The 19,139-nt window shown below is 47.0% G+C and overlaps 1 protein-coding gene and 1 long non-coding RNA gene across 5 annotated transcripts in view; one reads left to right on the forward strand and one right to left on the reverse strand.

The window, feature by feature from the left end:
• Positions 1 to 12,414, reverse strand: part of WASF3 (WASP family member 3) — a 134,707-nt gene extending 122,293 nt beyond the window's left edge. For 2 of the 3 annotated variants that reach the window (XM_019447914.2, XM_019447910.2), the window contains exon 1: positions 12,270 to 12,413. The gene's annotated coding sequence lies outside the window, so the exon portion shown is untranslated. Of the gene's footprint in view, positions 1 to 12,269 lie in introns of all 3 variants that reach the window. The other variant, XM_019447919.2, reaches the window with a different exon arrangement.
• LOC128776463 (uncharacterized) lies at positions 11,135 to 14,044 on the forward strand. 2 transcript variants are annotated; one of them, XR_008421493.1, is made up of 3 exons: positions 11,135 to 11,425; positions 12,941 to 13,150; positions 13,839 to 14,044. It is a non-coding gene; the product is annotated as an uncharacterized LOC128776463 (long non-coding RNA). The 2 variants fall into 2 exon arrangements; XR_008421494.1 differs by having other exon boundaries at positions 12,972 to 13,150.
• The last annotated feature ends 5,095 nt before the right edge of the window (positions 14,045 to 19,139 follow it).

The following is a 19,139-nucleotide window of genomic DNA, read 5'->3' on the forward strand; positions in this document are numbered from 1 at the left end:
ATGTTCAAAACTTCCATGAAGAAATCTACAGACTCACACTCCTGAAAAGGCACACCCTGTGAGACTTCCGCATCCACCATTCATGGATGAGATATCGCAACTTCAGTAGATTGGCAGTTGGTTCTCCCTAAACTAATTTACAAATATAACACAACTGCAATAAAAATTCCTCGGAAGCTTCTTTATGGAGCTAGACAAGTTGACGCTCAGTTAACACTGAACTGGAACGAGGGAGAAGTAGCCCTACCAGATACAAGAACAAAGTTCCATGATTAAAATTGTGGTGGTAGCACTCAAAGAGGCAGACAGACCAGGGAAATGAAACAGAGAATGCAAAAACAGACCCAACCTATATACGGAAACCTAGTAATATATAACAATGGTGGCATCTCAAATGACTTGCGCGAAGATGGGCTTCATCAATGTTGGGGCAAGTGAATAGCCACGTGGAAGATAAGATGAGACCCATTCATAATATCACACACCAGAATAAACTCCAAGTGCAGCAGAAATCAAAATGTAAGAGCTGAAAGCTACCTAACTTCTTAAGGAAATTATTGGTGAAGCCTTCTGTAACATGGGTGCAGGGAAAGGTTTTCAGACCTTGACTTAAAATCCATACCCGAAAATTACATGTGAATCTTTGCCCAGGGGTCAGCATCCTTAACCCCCACGGTAAGGGTCAACTGTACTTCCTCCGTGTTTAGTTTGCTGTTTTGTTCCTAACTCCGTGAGATGGATGTACAGATCACTGAATGTTTTTCAGTCTTCTTTCCTAACATGTATTTATGGCTATAAACTTTCCTCTAAGTATAACTTTAGCTGCATCCCCCAGATTTCGATATGAAGTATTTTCATATTAATTCTGATCAAAATATTTTGTCAATATTTAAAATTCTCATTGCAATTAAAGATCTTCCATAATTTGTGGGTATTTAGAAATGATTTTACTTTTTGCTATTGATTTTAGTTTAACGCAGAGAATACTGTACTGTTTGACCTCAATCCTCTGAAATATCCCATAAGCTGACAGCTTATCCACATGAACTGGTAAATAATGTGTATTCTGCAGTTGTTAGGGGCAATGTCTAGACATGCAAGGCGAGTTTATTGTTCAAATATTGTGTTGTTCAAATCTTCTATATCCTTACGAAATTCTGTTCATTACAATACCAGGGTAGTACAAAAAATAACTCCCTCTACGATTGTGAATGTATCCATTTCATCTCCCTATTTCTTTTATAATCACTGAAATTATTTTCAGATGATCTAGACACTCTATTAAAGAAAATAAAAAGATGAATAACCTTCACTACACCAATAAAAATGGCAGCAATTTTTTCCGCTAATTATTATCCAAAATGGGATAATATCACCTCTCTCAAAAATAAAAACCATCGCTACAGACATCCTCCAAAGTTTCATTGGGTCAGATCCAGTAACTGCAGACAGCAGATCAATTTGTTTAACTACTCAGAGGTATATTTTGCAACCTCATTCATGCTGCCGGGCTCATGGGAAAGGTTATCAACGCTCTACAATACGTTCCACAGATAAATTACGGAGACTTTTCTACAATTTTTCCGGACCAAAATTACCTTGGTCCTGCTCTCTGGCAAAGATCATCCATGCCCCTTCAGCGCCCACTGCACCGTATCCCATCGGGGCCCGACGCAATCTTAGAATCACTCTCCCACAGTGCTCCAGAGAACAATCGTTAGGATCTGAAACCCACCGCCACCTCTGCTCGATGGCAGAATCTCTGACGATCTGTTCGCGTGGTTCTTCCAAAACTCTCAGAGCTCAGGTATGCAACGGGCACCTATTCCGATCAGTCTTCATTAGCGTCCTCCCGTTTGCTCAGGCGGGTGTCGTCTCCCACTCTGGATCAAGCACCCCTCCTGCCCAATCCCACGGCACCTTACACTTTCCCACCTACAGCTACACACGACAGTGATCTTTTCACTTGTTTTTCTCAGCGGTTACACCGTCAGCCCCTGGAGGAAAGGGCCATCTGATTCATCCTGACACCCTCAGCATCTAGCAATGCCTAGCAGGTGCACACACTGTCTTTCTACCTTGTCCCCTACAATGTATTCTCTACACGACACTGCTGGCGACCCTTTTAAAATCTAAGCCACATGGTATCGTTTCCCTGCTCAAAAACTTGCAATGGCTTTCCATTTGACTCAGAATAAAATCCAAAGTGCCACCACAGTCTACCAGACCCTACATGATCTGGTCCTTTATTACCTCTGTAACTGCACACGTACACACACACACACACACACACACGCACACACACACCCCACTTACTCATACTACCCTCCTACCACCTCAAGGGTCTTTGCACCTGCTGTTCCTCCTCCCATAAGGCTCTTGGCCAAAATATCTGCCGGACTGGTGCACTTGACCTTCATCACGCCTCTGTCAACTGTCACCCCAGAGACACCTTCCCTGACCACTTCCTTGACCACACTATCAAGAATGGCAGTCCCCGATACACTGTCCCCTTGCTCCTGTACTTTTTCCATGGCCATTATCACTACATGTATTTATGCTGCTTATTTATTATCTTTCCCCCCCCCCCACTCGAACGGGATCTGAGAAAGGGCACTTACCCTCTAGAAGAGGGGTCGGGATTTTTTGCTCTAAAGACTCATCCAGTAAATATTTTGTACTCTGCAGGTTAGACAGTTCCTGTCACAACTACTCACCTCTGCCTTATAGCACAAAAGCAGCCACAGACAGTATGTAAACGAATGGACAGGCCTCTACTCCAATAGAATTTTCTTTACAAAATCAGGCAAAAGTCCAGACTGGGCCCGAAGGCTATTGTTTACCAACCCCTGTTCTGGAACACGCTTGGCATGCTGTACACTGACTTTGAATTAATCAATCATTTCTCCATTTTTGGTCTCTAAAAAGTCTACCTCTAATTGACAACATAAAATACCAGCACTCCAACCTAATCAGGAAAGAGAACTTCAAACCAGCTTCTATACACCTTTTACCAAAAAATCCATTTGAGGCTCATTATATTCCTGAATGGCTGTTTTGACAGAGATGCAGTGCATTCACACTTGCCACCAGAAAGCACATGAACCATGTGAGTTTAACCCTCTGCAGAAACGCTGTTATTAAGGTGTGTTTTCCCTTCATCTAAAAAACAGAATATAATCAGCTTCAGAAAAACCACGTCCTATGGGCTGCACACCCGTCACTGTGGCTCTCAGTGTAACCAATACGAACCCCAAGTGAGGGTTTGGGGAACGTATTAAGGAAAGGAAACTGGTATGTTTTCTACAGATGGTCAAAGCTGCAGGGTAGAGCTAACGATGCTTCCCCCTTTCACCACCAGGATGCTCGGCCAAGTTCCCAGTCTGCAGACTGGTTAGTTATGTCACCAATATCTACGTCCTCTCTTCTCGGGGATTCAGAGTCAGCCTACGGGATTCAGAGTCAGCCGACGTTTTTAGCCTTCAGCACATTAAATGAGGCCGCGTCGGAGTTCAGCCAGGGGGATGAGAAGTGATGTGTGCTGGCCCATAAAACCTCCACGGGACTTGGCTCTCTCCCGGCCCACCAGCTGAACCGAGCAGGAGGAAGTTCCTACTTCCTAATGGAGGCTGAGTCACAGGTGGAAAAAGCTGGCCTACCAGAAGGGTCCCGTGGAAGACGACCCCATGAGGAACACAAACACTAAGCAACAGATGCTTTTGGGGCTGAGTCACTGACGCTTTGCACGAGTAAAATTCTAGCCCTCCACAACTAAAACACCCACCTGGGAGGCTGGGCCCTTGTTCAAAGAATAGGTTTCATTGTTTTCATTCATGATCTTCACATGGTTTTGATTCTCGTTATTTATATTCAGCTTCATCACTATGAGTATTTCCTATAAGCTAATTTAAATCTTTATGTAATGGGGGACGAGGGACAAGCCTCCACTGTTTGCATTCAATAAAATCATAAGCATCTCAAACAACAAAATCTGAACAAATGTATTTGGATAAAACATAAACACTGCAACAAAACCCTACTTGTAACATTCACTTGTACACAGTTGGTCTAAGTTGTATCAGGGTCCAGAACCAGAGGGCATGCTGGGTGAATACTAAAATGCAGGGCAATATGTTTTATCTCAAATGTAATTTGACAATCATCAGAAACCAAATAGCCTAAGAAATGAAACCACACGTTTCTAAACTCCTGTCTAGCAACAATAAGTAGCTATAGATGTAGCTTAAAACGAAAATTGTTCTAGACCCTGTAATACCTAATGCCTCTATAATTCTATCAAATGATACCATGAGGTTTTGTTGTTAGCACATTTTTTTTTTTTTTTTGGACAGGTAGTATGGAATATGCTGGACATGTCAGAAATGGAAGAAGTTTTTAATTAATCCATGCAATACAACGGGCAAACTCAGGTATGAACTTCATTATCACTGATAGGCCTTGCAATCCTCCAATTTTACAACGCTAGCTTTCAAAAAGAAGTAACATTTTAATAATCTTCCTCCCTGGGATATCTCAAAGGACAATCCACATTTTAGTAAAGACTTTGGAAACAATGTTGTTTGCAGTGTGTAATTAAAACCTGAAGACAGGTGATTGGGGAATTAAGGGGTCTCTGTGCATTTCGGTTTTTAAATCAAAAACCGGGTAATTAACTCTAAAAGATGTACACAAACAGGAGATAAGTACTATGGAAAACCGAGAACCAAGTTATGTTTCAAACTCTATAGGTTTGGTTATAAACAAAATGTGTTTTTCTGTTTCTATTGAAAATGGGCATGTAACCTATATTGGAAAACTACAGTCTTCCCGCCAAAATTAAAATCTTACTTTTCAAGAGACGGAAGGCAAGTCAGTTCCCCTTCGTTGTAAGCTGTGAACAGCCTCTCTCAGAATGATACAAACACAAACATAAACTGCTCCCTCACTTTCCTGCCACTCTTCTGGTTAATGTCATCCCTCTACTGGACTAGATACTTCACTCCCTGAGTGTTTAGACAGTGTTCCTTCCATGCACCGCAGGGAGCAATTTAAATCCATGGTAAGTGTTAATTCTAAACTGCACAGAATATGGCCCCGAAAGGAGTTACAAAGTCAAATTCAGAGCCGAACTGTGCCTAGGTAATAACTCTAACACAGGACTACATGACAAAACAAGAGGGGGGAGGGGGGAGTGTCATGCACGTGTTTCGGGGGGCTTAAAACAAAAGTGCAACATGAGTAGAGCAAAACGACTCAGTCCGGACTCTTAAAATTAGAAAGTAGCGATAGTGTTCTGCTTTTCCTATGGTCCTCAATCAAAACCCATGACACGTTCAGTCAATGAAAACATATTTGTTGAGTATCTGCCATGTGCAAGGAAGACACCATTTCTTCCATTTAGCTGATAAAATATGGCCACATGGGCTCTTCGTTCGGTCAATCACATCCATACTTTTATGTGCATCACAATTTCACTGAGCTGTCCGTGTGCACAACACGGATGACAGCACTCCGCAAGAGGAACCACAGCAGCAGGGTAATAACATCTTCAGGACGCACTGGAGCACAGCTTTAAAAATCCAAGATGGGGGCGCCTGGGTGGCTCAGCCGGTCAAGTGTCCACTTCGGCTCAGGTCACGATCTCACCGTCTGTGAGTTCGGGCCCCGCGTCGGGCCCTGTGCTGACAGCTCGGAGCCTGGAGCCTGCTTCACATTCTGTGTCTCCTCTCTCTGCCCCTCCCCTGCTCACACTCCGTCTCTCTGTCACTCAAAAATTAATAAACATTAAAAAAAAATTTTTTTTTAATCCAAGATGGCTTTCAGTCGTTAGTAAAAGGAAGTATTCAAGGATCAAAGATCACAAAGGCTTTGGGCAAATGGCCAGCTGAAGCCAAGGAGGCACTGGGTGTTACCACTGGCCAGTAAGGTTATGACCTAAACAACAGTCTGTAAGTGGCCACAGTGTTTAAGAGGTAACTTAACAAAGCTGGAGCACATCTACTAACAGCCGGCTGTGGACGAGGCACCGTGCCATGCCGCCATGCCGTCTGGTGCCTGCCCACAAGGAGCTTACAGTTAGTTTGCAAGACAATTTACCTCTGTTTTCCCTCTCCAGGTATTGAGGACTGGTGCTTTGTCCAATTAATGCTGTTATCAGCAATAACCAGAACGGTCCACAGTAGGCATTCAATCATGTGAAAAGAACCATAAAGCAAAAACTAAAGAGAAATGTTAATAAAACACTGAAAAAGTCCAAAAATATACAATGCAGCAGAAGACATCTTTAGATCAATACAAGACCACTGCTCCCAGAGGTCGGAGGGCCCCCTAAGAACAGGCCCAAGGGAAAATGCCATCCCGGATGCTGAGCCCAGAGCTGAGGCTCAGAAGCTCCTACTAGACCTGAAAGAGGAGAAATCACCCTGGGATATTCAGGATGTTTAAACCTACCCCCCTCCCAAAAAAAACAAAACAAAACAAAAAAAAAAAAAAAAAAAAAAAACAGAGCATCAACAGGAGAAAAGAGAAGAAAAGAGCTAACCTCAAAGAGAAGAGGCACAGATCCAGGGAAGAAGAACCAGAACAGGGTGGCTCCAAAGATTAAGGCCGAAATCTGAGTGTGGAAAAATTATCCTAATCTAGGGACATCTGCTAAGACAGGAGGATAGGCTCTTACACAAAACAAACAAAACTGACCTTGAGGTAAGCAGCACAGCACTGACAGCAGAAAGCGTCCACTCAAAGCAAAACAGGACAGCACTGTCGCGGACCATACGACCTTCACGGGACGCCAGGACCTAGAAAAAGGCACGGCCATGCCCAGAGCACCCCACCCTGAGAAGGCCCAACCAGTCCTAAGAAAAGCATGTCTTAAATGGAAGAGAAAAAAAGGCGTTCTTAAAAAAAAAAAAAAAAAAAAAAAAAAAAAAAAAAAAAGTTAATAAAAGAAAATAAAGTCAATGTTTAAAAAAAAAACAACAAAAAACAACTCCCCTTGAACCAGACGTGCCTCCCTAGCGAATGCCCTTCTCTCTTCTCCATAACCAAGGTTTAGAAGCACCGCGTAACCCGACCAGCCTCCCCACCTGAGTACAATCCTTGGTCCATGGCAGTAAGGCTCCCCTGGGACTCTTCCTGTGAAACCAGTAATGACATCCCAGAGTGGAAGCCAATGGACACTCTGTACCCACTGTCTGTCTGGATCTCGTGCTAGCTAGCACCCTCTCCCCTTGGTTCCTCAACATGCTCAAATCCTTGCACTAAAAAACAAAGAAGTCCCCCCTTTCCCTGGCCTCCTGGAGCCACCCTTTACCACCACCACGCCCGAGAGCTGTCCCCACACACCGTCCCCACATACTTCCTGGCTCCCGCTGTTAAACCCTCTCACGATCTGGCCATCCCGCTCCTGTCCCCATTACCGTGTCACCGCTGCCACCTCCTATATCACTAATGACTTCCTGGCTCTCAGCACCCCTCTTTGCTGACATTCTTTTGGACCACGGCTTCCGGACGCCATTCGTGCCCCCCTCCCCCCACAACTGTCCTTCTCGGTCTCACAGTGAGAGCCTACCCTCTCCTGCGTATCTTTTGAACACAGGAGCTCCCCAGGTCACATTCGACACACTCCTTTTTTCTGTACGTGCTTCTTGAATAACTCCATCCACTCCAACAGCCTCCGTTCACAAATACGGGCAAAGGCAGAGGTTCTGGAACTTTCTCTGTTCACGGCACCCTTAGCGTCTCGGGCCAAAAGAAACGCCTGACTGCTGCATTGTTGGACAAGTTCAAATAACTTAAGTATTCATGCCCTAACAACTTACTACCTATTTTTAAAAAGCACATTTCAATTGAGAAAAAAAAAAAAAAATCAGTATCTTTATGTCTGAATAAACCACCAGTATTTACTTATGGTACGCGTGCACCTGTTGGGCACCTCACAATTTCTCAAACCTTGGAGCTGGACTGGATACCACCTCGTGCATGTCCTACTACACACTGAATCTCACAGGGAAGCCAACCACTGAACGCCCAGCCTTACAAACGTTATCAACGAAAAGAGAGTAATGCAACTGACGGTGGAAAGCGTAGATTCCTCTGAGCGAGTATTCCCCACAGGGCAGGACAGATGTCATGGACTGCTGAGTTTCCTTCCACAATTCAATATCCTGCAGTCTCCCTGTGAGTTCACTGCATCACATCAGCCCACAGTCTGGGAACTGTGGTCTAAGGACTCTCAGATGTCTGTCTCAAGTCCAGACATCCCCCAACAGCCGGATCCCTAACGCAGTCGACTGACCACCGTGTCCCGCGGCCACCTGAAACTTCACGAAGGCAAGTGCACCGGGCATCGTTTCTTCCAAACGGCCGCTGCTCCGTTGAGAAAGGCACCATCATCCACCCGGCTGGCCACCCAGGACTCAGCACTGCCCAGAACTCCCGCCTCTCCTAACTCCCCCACATGTACCCCCACCAACCGACAACCAAGCCCCAGGAATTCTACCTCCTCGACCTTCCCTCCTTCCACCCTTGCTCCCTTCCATCCATTCTGCAAAGGGCAAATCTGATCATGCCCTTCTGCTTCAGAATTCCGCAACTGTTTCCTTTCGTCCACAGAAGAGTCCAAACCCCTTACGACACGAATCGCAAGGCCCTATGCCGCACAGCCCCGGGTCGCTTCTCCTGCCCCATTTCTTGCCGCTTCCCTGAGCCCATCCACACCTTGTCACGCCACCAGACTAAATTTTGTCAGGTGCTCCAATATACCATGTCCCTGACAGCCTTTACCAAGCCTCTCCTTGACCCAGACTCCGACCAATTCCTTCCCTTGTATTTCTCCCGGAGGCTTTTCTCATCTCTCTGAATAGTCCCTAAGCTTCGGTTCCCAGTCACCCTCTAAGCTCCAGCAGCTGAGCCCTTTCAGAGCACTTACCATATACCACACTGCTTAACTAAATGTGTGCCCCATCGGTTAAAACTGTCCGATGGGGCACCTGGGTGGCTCAGTCGGTTAAGCAACTGACTTCGGCTCAGGTCATGATCTCACAGCTCGTGGGTTCGAGCCCCGCATCGGGCTCTGTGCCGACCGCTCAGAGCCTGGAGCCTGCTTCGGATTCTGTGTCTCCCACTCTCTCTCTCTCTCTCTCTCTGCCCCTGCTCATGTTCTGTCTCTCTCGCTCTCAAAAATAAGCAAACATTAAAAAAAAATTTTTTTGTAAAACTGTCCGAGAACCCGATGACCAGACGCTAAAAGAGGCATCTACCTTTTGCCTTTGTATCCCCAGCACGTGGAATAAGCTCAAGTACAGCGAATGAATAAAGCAAGCAAACGAATGGACTAGGCCATTCATGTGGTGCTCCGCATCCCTCTCTGCTTACTAACTCCCATCACGGCACTGATCACACCGCACTGAAATCGTTTGTCTCGGCGGACTAACAACATCTTGAGAGCTTTTCTGTCTTATTTCTGCACTCCCGGTATGAAAACAGCGCCGGGCGCCTAGCGGGCATCCACTCACTGGCTTCTGAAGAAAAAAAAAGTTATCGAAAAAGTTCTGGAAGGCCACACCCCATAGGATCAGGTTTGGTTACCTCTGGAGAAAGACACAGGGCAAGGGCACCCAAGAAGAAGAGGAAAAGGGGACCGAGACTTGTTACTCCACATATCTCCTCTCCGTAGTGACACTCCATTTATTTTATAATAATGCCTTATTTACATGTGAATGGCATACACTATTCCTGTATTACCAGCGTAAAAGGCACCATGGGTGAAGACCCAGCCCTGAGCATTGGGCTCCAAATGCCCCAGGGCAGGTCCCAAGAAAACCTGACCTTGCAGAGGAAAGCAGGCTTCTGAGCAAAAAGGACTGAGGTGAGCATCAACAGTCTGTACGACAAGGTGGGGGGCAGGCCCAAGAAGATATAAGGAATGATAACAGCGTAGAAGTGGGAAATATACCCGGCGATTATTTCTCAAAGAAAAGTTCTGAGAACTCTAAATGAAACCAGTAGTACTGGCCTCCTAGGACAGACAATTCTTTTTTTTTTTTTTTTTAATTTTTTTAACGTTGATTTCTTATCGAGAGACAGAGAGACCCAGAGCATGAGCAGGGGAGGGGGAGAGAGAGGAAGAGACACAGAATCCGAAGCGGGCTCCACTCCAGGCTCTGAGCTGTCAGGACAGAGCCCGACGTGGGGCTCGAGCCCACGAACCGTGAGATCATGACCTGAGCAGAAGTCGGTTGCCTAACCGACTGAGCCACCCAGGCACCCTGACAGGGAATTCTTTTAATACTGATAAACAGGCAACTGTTTTAATGGAACCACTCCAATAAGCAAGAAGTGGCTTCCCACATGCAGGTTACTCTGGGAAGGGTAAAGTCGGTATACAAAGACACGCTGAGAACACACAGGGGGCTACGATGCCGACACCACCACTTAGTAAAGTGCAGTTTCACCTTTTCTTTTTTTTTTCCAGAATTTTTTAAAAACAGAGTAGTACACCATTGGCTATTAGGTCATAAGTTTCAAGGAAACAGATAAAACGCTGTTATAGAGCAACTTCACGTCAGCAACTGGAAATGCAGGAACAATTTTTACGTAGACAGTTCCAGAACAAGCTTCTTTTCACGGTTTTAAGACAACAGTGAATACAGGTCGAACTGCAAATGTATGATGAAGTCACGCAAACTTCCCAACCTAGTGAGTTTTAAACATCCCAAAGGACACAACTTTTGTGAATATAAATTAAGATCTTCAAAAATGAAGAAAAATGAGCACTAGGTGGAGGCTATTAGAAAGGAGACCAGATACACAATAAGAACTGCCTATGGGAAAGGTCAAACCCAGCTTTCCTTTGTTTAACCTCTCTAGTAGATAAAAGAGCTAGCTTTAAAGAATCACTGCGTTGTTTCACAGCTAGAAAAGGAAAGTTGAGGAAAGCATGCACAAAAAAGAAGCAACCAAGGTTCAACAGAATTTGCCCTAGAGGCGACAGAAAAAGAAGTCCATTATAACACTTTGAACTTAGTTTTGATAGAGACGCAGGCATTTTAAGTTTTCGACAAACCGATGTTTAAATGGGGCTAGCCCCTCCCCTCAAGAAAAACCAAAAATGTGGATTCTGAATCTTAAAATTTCGTGCCCCCGTATGCATTTGATTTGGAGAAGCAAGCACAAAGCAAAAACTGACCTTTGAATGTTCGGTCTTTTAAACACTGAGAAATTACTGCTCGTAGTTAAGTACGATTTCAACTGACCCCCAAATGAGAAAGAATTCCTAATACGCCCGACGGCGGCTAAGAAAAATGAGATGCTCCCATTCATCCCTAAGCCCATCGCTTAGCTTCTTAATAATTAAGAACTCTGCTCTCCGCCACGGAACTATCCCTTGCAGGGAGGCTGAAGCAAGAAGAAATCGCCATTGCCCGTAAGTACCACGGCCGGAGAGGGGAAGGTTTTCCACGCGCTGGAGCTCGGGCGCGGAGGAGGGCGAGAGCCAGGCGCCGCGGCCCCCGCCCGCCGCGCAGGCAAAGTCTCCCGGGGACGATCCATGCCCGCGAAGCGGCTCCCGGGCGCTCAGCCCTCTCCCCTTGCCCTGCAGCGCGCCCCCTCGCCGGCTGCCCGACCCCCCTGCCCTGCGCTCGGGGAGCCGAGCCTGGCTGCGGAGGCCGGGAGCCCCGCGGGCCTGCAGACCCGGGGGAGGGGGCACCCGGCGCAGCGGCGCGGGGAGGGCGAAGCCGGGGGTGGAGGGAGGGCCCGACCCGGGGCGGCAGGCACGCGGGGACCGGGCCACATGCCGGCAGGGCGCGCAGAGCCACGGGATGTGAAGGTCCCGGACGCCGGGCAGCCCCGAGCATCGTGCGTGGGGCGCGAGCGGAGGCCCGGGCGCCACCTGCGGCCGGGATGGCGGGCGCCTGCCCCGCAGCCCGGGAAGCGCGCACCGAGCAGCGCCGGGGCCGAGGGCCGAGGAACCGCGCGGGGGAGAGCGGCCGCCGGGCCGCGCCGCGACGGCGGGAAGCCCGGGCCGGCACGGGAGCCGGCGCGGAGGATGCGGCTGGGCTGCAGGGCAAGGCGCGGGGCGGCGCCGCGGCCCGCAGTGGGCCCCGCCGGCCGCCCGAGAGCGCCCGGCGCGATGCAGCAACTTCACTTGGCCACGGGGCTGCGGGGACCCGGCCCGCGCCCGCCCCTCCCCCGGGGCAGCCCCTCGGCCCGGAGCCGCGCAGCGAAGGGGCCAGGACCGGGGAGTCCGGCCGGCCGCAGCCCGCACTCACCGGTCCGCGGCTCCGCCGCCGGCGCCGGGGCTGCGCTCCGAGCTCCATGGTCCCGCCGCGCCGCGGCCGCCCGGCGCCCCCGCCCCGCACCACACCGCACGCAGCGGCGCCAGCGACGCCGCCTCCGGCCCGGCCACGGCCGCGGCCACGCCCCCTCTCGGCCGGGGGCCCGGCCGGAGCAAGAGGGGGGCTCAGCGCCGGCTCCACCAACCGGAGGCCTCTCGCCGAGCCGCTTCACCAGGATTGGCGAGCGCCTCAGCCAATGGGGAAATGGAAGGAGCGCGGAGCGTCGGCGCCGAGGGGCGGGGGATTGCGGAGGAGGTGGCTCTCACGATCAGTCCTCCGCCCGCGGCTCCGGATGAGGATTTGGCCGGAGTCGGCCCCGGGGTGGAGAGGTGGGGTTACTTTCGGCTGAGTTTATCATCAGGGGCCCTTCCATCGCCTCTGCTACCGATGGACCCACTGCAGTCCCTTTGAGTTTCCACCCGTACCCTAACCTTACCCGGGTTTTGAGGGCCCCTGCGAACAAGTCCCATCTACCTGTAGGTAGTCAGACGTCCTACAGGGTTAAGTTCAGGCAACCTTGAGAGGATTATAGCTCTTGTCATCTATTGGTTCCATGCCCTTCTCCAATCCGTTAACATTCTGCCTATTCTCCTATCCTTCTACAGATTCTTCCCTTTTGATTCACCCTATCTCCAGTCGCCCTCCAGCCCAGATGTGAGACAATCCACAGTGCCCATTAAAGATCTGATAACCCTGAAACTAAGCCCCGTGGCAATGAAGCACAGCCAGGCGTAAACTTGATGACTTGACTTGATGACTCAGGCGTAAACTCAAGAATGGAAGAGGAAAGGAAGAGAAGAAAAAAGAAAAGCCAAGTATGTCCTCGTGCCCCCAAGTCCTGAAGAAAAGGGGTTTAAAAACTTTAGATAGAGAAGTCATCTGTATTTTAGTTGCAAGCCTTTATTCTTCTATCACTGAAATTGAAAAACTTGAGAAAAAAAATTTCAAATCCCAGGAAAGGGTCCCAAGAAAAACTAATTCAGATTGCCTTGCTCTTGTCTGTACAGACGTGTGATAACTATCCACCTTAACGGCAACCGCAAGCTAGGAAAAATGAATAGCAGTTGCTAACAGTATTAGCAAAATTTGCACCACCAGAAACGCGTAAGAAACAGCATGGGCCCCTCTTCGGGTGAAATCCATTAACCTACCAAAGGAAGGGTTGGGAAAGCTCTATTTTGAGATAACATACACTCAGTTTCCATTTCGTGTCAACATGAAATATACTGGCAATTAATAAGGTAAATAGAATTTTAGTGAATTATTTACAGTCCTCTGTATTTGAAATATTGGTACTAGTGTGATAAATTTCCTCTGAATTCAAAGCTGAATTGGTATACAAATTAAAATGACTTTTCTTCATTTTGTCTTCACTTACCCAGGCACTAGCTTTCCTGTCCATATTTAGGTCATTGATTTAATACTCAAAAATATGAAGCTATAGGATACCCAAAGTGTGTTTTCAGAGTTGACAATCGCATTCCCCTTTCCTCTCTTCTTCAGTGACCTCACCTTATGGGAGCTGCTGCTATACTTAGTTTATAACCACTATGAGCCCTTCATCTTACCGTCCTGATGCGCTCAGGATTATTTCATGTAGGTCGCTCTTATCTCTAATCAGATGGTAAGTTCCATGAGGGTAACCTCATTATTTCATTCTCTCGTTTCCTCTCCCCATGATGCCCAGCACAGTGCTGAACACATTGGAAATATAACTCCATCCTTGGCATCGTGCCCATAACATACAGAAATTTTTTCAAATGTAGTACTTCTGCGAACCAGGACTTTAAATCAACATTGCTTAGAATAGTCTTGTCAGGGAGACAGCGTGTCACCCTGAACGGTGCTTGAAAAATGTCGCCATATCGGGGAATGCATTGGTTGCCTGTAACAGAAACTTGACTAAAATGCTTACCAAATGGGGGTGCTTCTCATCACAAACCAGGACGTCTAGGGACGGTCCTGGCTTCTGCAACACCTCCATGGTGTCATTATACCTCAGATTCCGTCTATCCATTGGCTCTACTCGTCAAGTGACTTTGTCTTCCTCCTCACAAGATGATCTCTCCCTTTCTGGGCACTGTATCACGTTCTGGGAAATGGTAGGGGTACAGGTAAGGACAAAAGATCAAAGTGGTGCATGCCAACTGAGTCTTCCTTTCTAACAGTCCTTCTGGGAAGCCCCAACCAGCACTTTCTGTTTGTTTTTGTTTCTTGTGGGCCAGACCTGTGTCGCACTGACCACCTCTCAAAGGAGTCTGAAAGACTAAATATTTCAGGCCAGGGACCTTGTCTGCAACGATGTCAGGATTCCTTTAGTAAAGGAGAAGGGAAATGCAGTTTCTGCCATGGTTGTGGAATAAGTGAACACATGATTGGACCCACCCCCTATTCATGAGTTGACCCACTTTAAAAAAAAAAAAAAAGTCATTCAAATCTCAAGAAAACAAACAACCCAGTTTAAAAATGAGCAAGGGTGAGCCCAGGGTGTTGTATGGAAGCCAATTTGACAATAAGCTATATTATAAATAAATAAACAAATAAATAAATAAATAGAAATGAGCAAAGGGCACCTGGGTGGCTCATTCAGTTAAGCGTCTCACTCCTGATTCCGGCTCAGGTCATGACCTCATAGTTCGTGAGTTCGAGGCCCGCATCGGTCTTCATCATCACCAAACACTGGAAGCAACCAAGTCCTTCAGTAGGTGAGTGGATGAACAAAGCGGTCATCCAGACAGGAGGATGTGATTCGGTGATAAAAAGAATGAGTAATTGGGCCATGAAAAGACATGGGGAACCTTACATGTATATTACTAAGCGAAAGAAACGTATCTAAAAAGGCTACGTTCTGTACGATTCCAACGAGGAGATTCTGGAAAAGGCAAAACTATGAAAACTAAAAAGATCAGTGGTTGCCAGGGGCTGGGGGAGGGAGGGGTGAGTCGGCAGAGCACAGAGCATTTTTAGGGCAAGGAAACTATTCTGTACGATACATAACGGTAAGTACCTGTCATTATGTATTTGTCAAAATCCACAGAATGCAAAACCCAGAAGTGAAACTTCAGGTGAACTATGGACTTTAGTTAATAAAAAATGTGTTAATATTAGTCCATTAATTATAATTGCACAAGATGTTAATAACAGGAGAAACTGTGTGAGGTGTTCATAATAAGACAAACTGTGTGAGGGGTGGAGGGGTGGGGTGGGGTGAGTATATACTATGTACTATCTGCTCAGCTATGCTGTAAATCTAAAACTATACTAAAAAATAAAGTCTGTTAATCACTAAAACAAGGGAACCATAGTTAACGGTCAAGGATGCTGTTACAATGCTGGTCCGTAATGAGGTGAACATAATAAAGAGGAAATAAAAATGTTTGGAGAAGCCACCTTTGTTTTATTTATGGGCCTTCAATGCATTCACAGACAAATGCTATTGCCCTTCAACTATTGCTAAATCTTAAAAAGTTTATCGCATATACTTTTTTTTTTTGATGTGGGGGGTGCTCCAATTTTTTATAGTGAACATTTTTCAAATGTAAAGAAAAACTGAAAAAAATGGCACAATGGACCTTTTACCCAGATTCACCAAATGTCTACACAGCACCACATTTGCTTCTTCATTCTTCGTCAGTCTCTCTCTCTCTCTCTCTCTCTCTCTCTCTCTCTTTTCTCTGTGCACATGACTTTTTTTTCAGTCAACCTCTGGAGGCAATTCACAGACATAAGACACTTTAAATACCTCTGCATGTACCTCCAAGAGCAGAAATGTCTGGCTTGTTCTAGCACATAAGAAGAGACAAGCAGAGCCTTTAAAATGGGCTCGTGGAGACAAGGTATGTCTGACTACTCAAGCTGCATCACTTCCCTTTTGTTTTCTGTAAATACCTGGCCAGTCTGACATAGAATGTCCTTATCCCCATGAACTGGGATCATGCTGAGCGGGTAAAATCAAATTTTGGAGCCAGGGAGGTTGGTGGTGTGGCATCCGGCCAAGGAAAATTCTGGTGAGGCAAGGCTAGCGAGCCATCATTCATGTTTTGTGAAATGACGTTCATCAAGCGTGCGGTGCGGCCGGTTCTGGACCCACCAGCCGGCTGAACGCGTGCTGTCCAGGGTGATGACAACTGAACAAGATCTCAAGCATATTCTTAATGAGATCTTCCAGACGATATTTTTTTAAACCTCTTGAAATGTGTCATCTTTGTTCCTCTTTACTCCTGCCTGGCCAAGCTCTTGGGTAAATGCCCAAAGTTCAAATGTAGTGTTCGCATCATCTTTTACTTTAATCGGACGATTCGGATAGTGATGACACTGTGACTTTTACAAATTAGACGCTTTATAAATTAGATACATGCTCGGTGATTAGCTGAAGTTCTCTCTCACCATTACTAAGTCTTCAGTGAAAAACACAATTGTCATTCTTTTCACTTAATAACGTGTCCTGTGACATAAAAATTACAAACTGTTTTTGCATTAGGAACTGAGTTCAATCTCACTTTGGGGAAGCTCCAGAACGAGAGTGGTTACTAATTAAAAGAATATAATTAGAATATGTAAGAAATCGAATTACAAAGGCATAATAATTGTCATCATTTTTGACATGCCCATTTGTATGTGTTCTCAGAATGAGGTAGAACGATGACTACAAATCCTCAGTTCTCAGGAATTAATTTAGCTCCGTACATAAATCTTTATAAACATGCTGCGCTTAGTCTAGCTTTCTTTTGGAGGAGAGCATCTATGTTTATCTTGTGAGGCCAGTTATCTCATGAGAGCAGGGCAGTCTATTGATATTAACCTTATTTTTAAGAGAGGAAAAATACGAGAAGGTGAATATAACATGAATTGTGAATTCACTACTTGCCATACGGCGGCCTTGGTATAGTTAATATTCGAGGTGTCTGTTGAATACACGGTGTGACGCCCACTTTACAGATAAGACACAGAGAGTATGGTTTTATTTTTAATGTTTATTTATTTTTGAGAAAGAGAGAGCGAGAGCAAGTGGGGGGAACAGGGAGAGAGGGGGACAGAGGATCCGAAGCGGGCTCTGTGCTGACAGCAGGGAGCCCGATGCAGGGCTCGAACTCACGAACCGTGAGATCATGACCTGAGCCGAAGTCGGATGCTCAAGCGACTGAGCCACCCGGGCGCCCCAAGAAAGTATGTTATTTACCAGAGTTACTGATGTGATATTTTCACGGAAAGCTGCTTTTCCAGTGGGCCAGGGCAGCCCTGAAAGTCACTCAGCGAGACAGCGGAACGCTATGTACATGCCCTTCTGACACCACGGCAGGGAATTCTCTCAAGTCTGTCCCCCTACTCTTTCCCCATTGCCACCACTCAACTTGAGGTCACTGCGGTCCCCTTCTGCGCTGGGGTAGTTTTTCTAACACGTTTCCCATGGCTTCATTTCCCTTCGGTCTGTCTTTGCATTATCTCGTGGGTGATTTTTCAAATACAGATCGAATTGTGTCTCTCCTCTGCTCAGAACCCTTCAGAGGCGCCTACCATCTCCAGGGGAAGTCAAATAAAACCCTTACTAATTACCAGCTCCAACTAGTTTCCCCAAAGCATCCCTAGCATTCTTCCTGTGTGCCTGGACATTTTCTGTCTGAAGACCTTTCCTGCCTTTCTTCCCCTGGGAAGCTCACTTTGCACAACGCAGTTCAAACGCCCCCCCCTCTCGGGAGCCTTCGTGCGGGTACTCACACCCGCCAAGCACTCCCCTTGCACTTCTTCACACGCCTGTCCTACCCTGTCTCAGTCCCGCACCAGCCAGTGAATTCCTAGAGGGCAGACACTCTCCCTTCCTCTTCTCGAATCCCCAGACCCAAACACATGCAGGCATATAGCTAATCTTTGTTGAATGGATTTTCATGATATCATAGGAAAAACTAATATGCAAGCAATCCAAATAGCACTAACAGAGAGCTCTGAGAGGCATCAGGCTCAGAAATTTCCCCAGGCTTCTGTCCCCCACGAAGGCCAGGAAGCCGATGACAACAGCGTCAGGAAGAACGAAGGTGAACCCGTGACTGCTGGCCTGGCAAGCACGAGGGCCTGCGTATGCTGCCTGCTTCCACACCGCCCCGGGCCCACGTGACACTTGTCGGCTTCCCCTGACCCTCATCCAACAGACACACAGTCCTGACCTTGCTGGGGGGAGAGGGGAGGAAGCATACCCGGATCTGAAGTGATCCGGCTGTGGAGTGGGTTACAGGAACATAAGCACAGGCCATAAGTAGACGTCATTCATTTGTCTGCTTACCCTGGACCCCAAACTTCAGGAGGCTGGTGAACGGATACAAAGGGCATGAGCTCTTGAGTGAAACCACAGAGGGTTTCCACTCCGCATCCACTGTGTACTGACGAAGGTAACTTACGGTCTCGGAGACCCTGTCCATTTCCCTCGTGTAACATGAACATAAAAAATGGGGTTGTACGATTGCCGGTATTCAGAGAACATTAATTATTCCTCATCTTCAACCCTCTCCCTCTCCAGACTGCACTTGTTGGTTGATTAGATCCCTTTCCTCCACTACCTGAAGGAAATCTGTTTGAAGTCAGTATTTTACAAACAACGCGGAAGGGTTACGTGGGAACGACGACACCAAAGCTTACGAAGTGAACTGAAGTTCATGCTGCATATTTACGCAAGCAGTAAAGAAGGTATAGGGTGCACCTATTTCCTGCAATAAGAGTTTTTTTTTTTTTTTTTTTTCAAACAAATCTTGGAGCCTGATGTTGAGGGCAACGACCCTGTGCTGGTCCCACAGAGACCTTCCTCCAGTGTGCTCG

Source organism: Panthera pardus, unplaced genomic scaffold, assembly GCF_024362965.1.
Source record: "Panthera pardus isolate Hobbes unplaced genomic scaffold, ASM2436296v1 HiC_scaffold_1, whole genome shotgun sequence".
Classification (NCBI taxonomy): domain Eukaryota; kingdom Metazoa; phylum Chordata; class Mammalia; order Carnivora; family Felidae; genus Panthera; species Panthera pardus.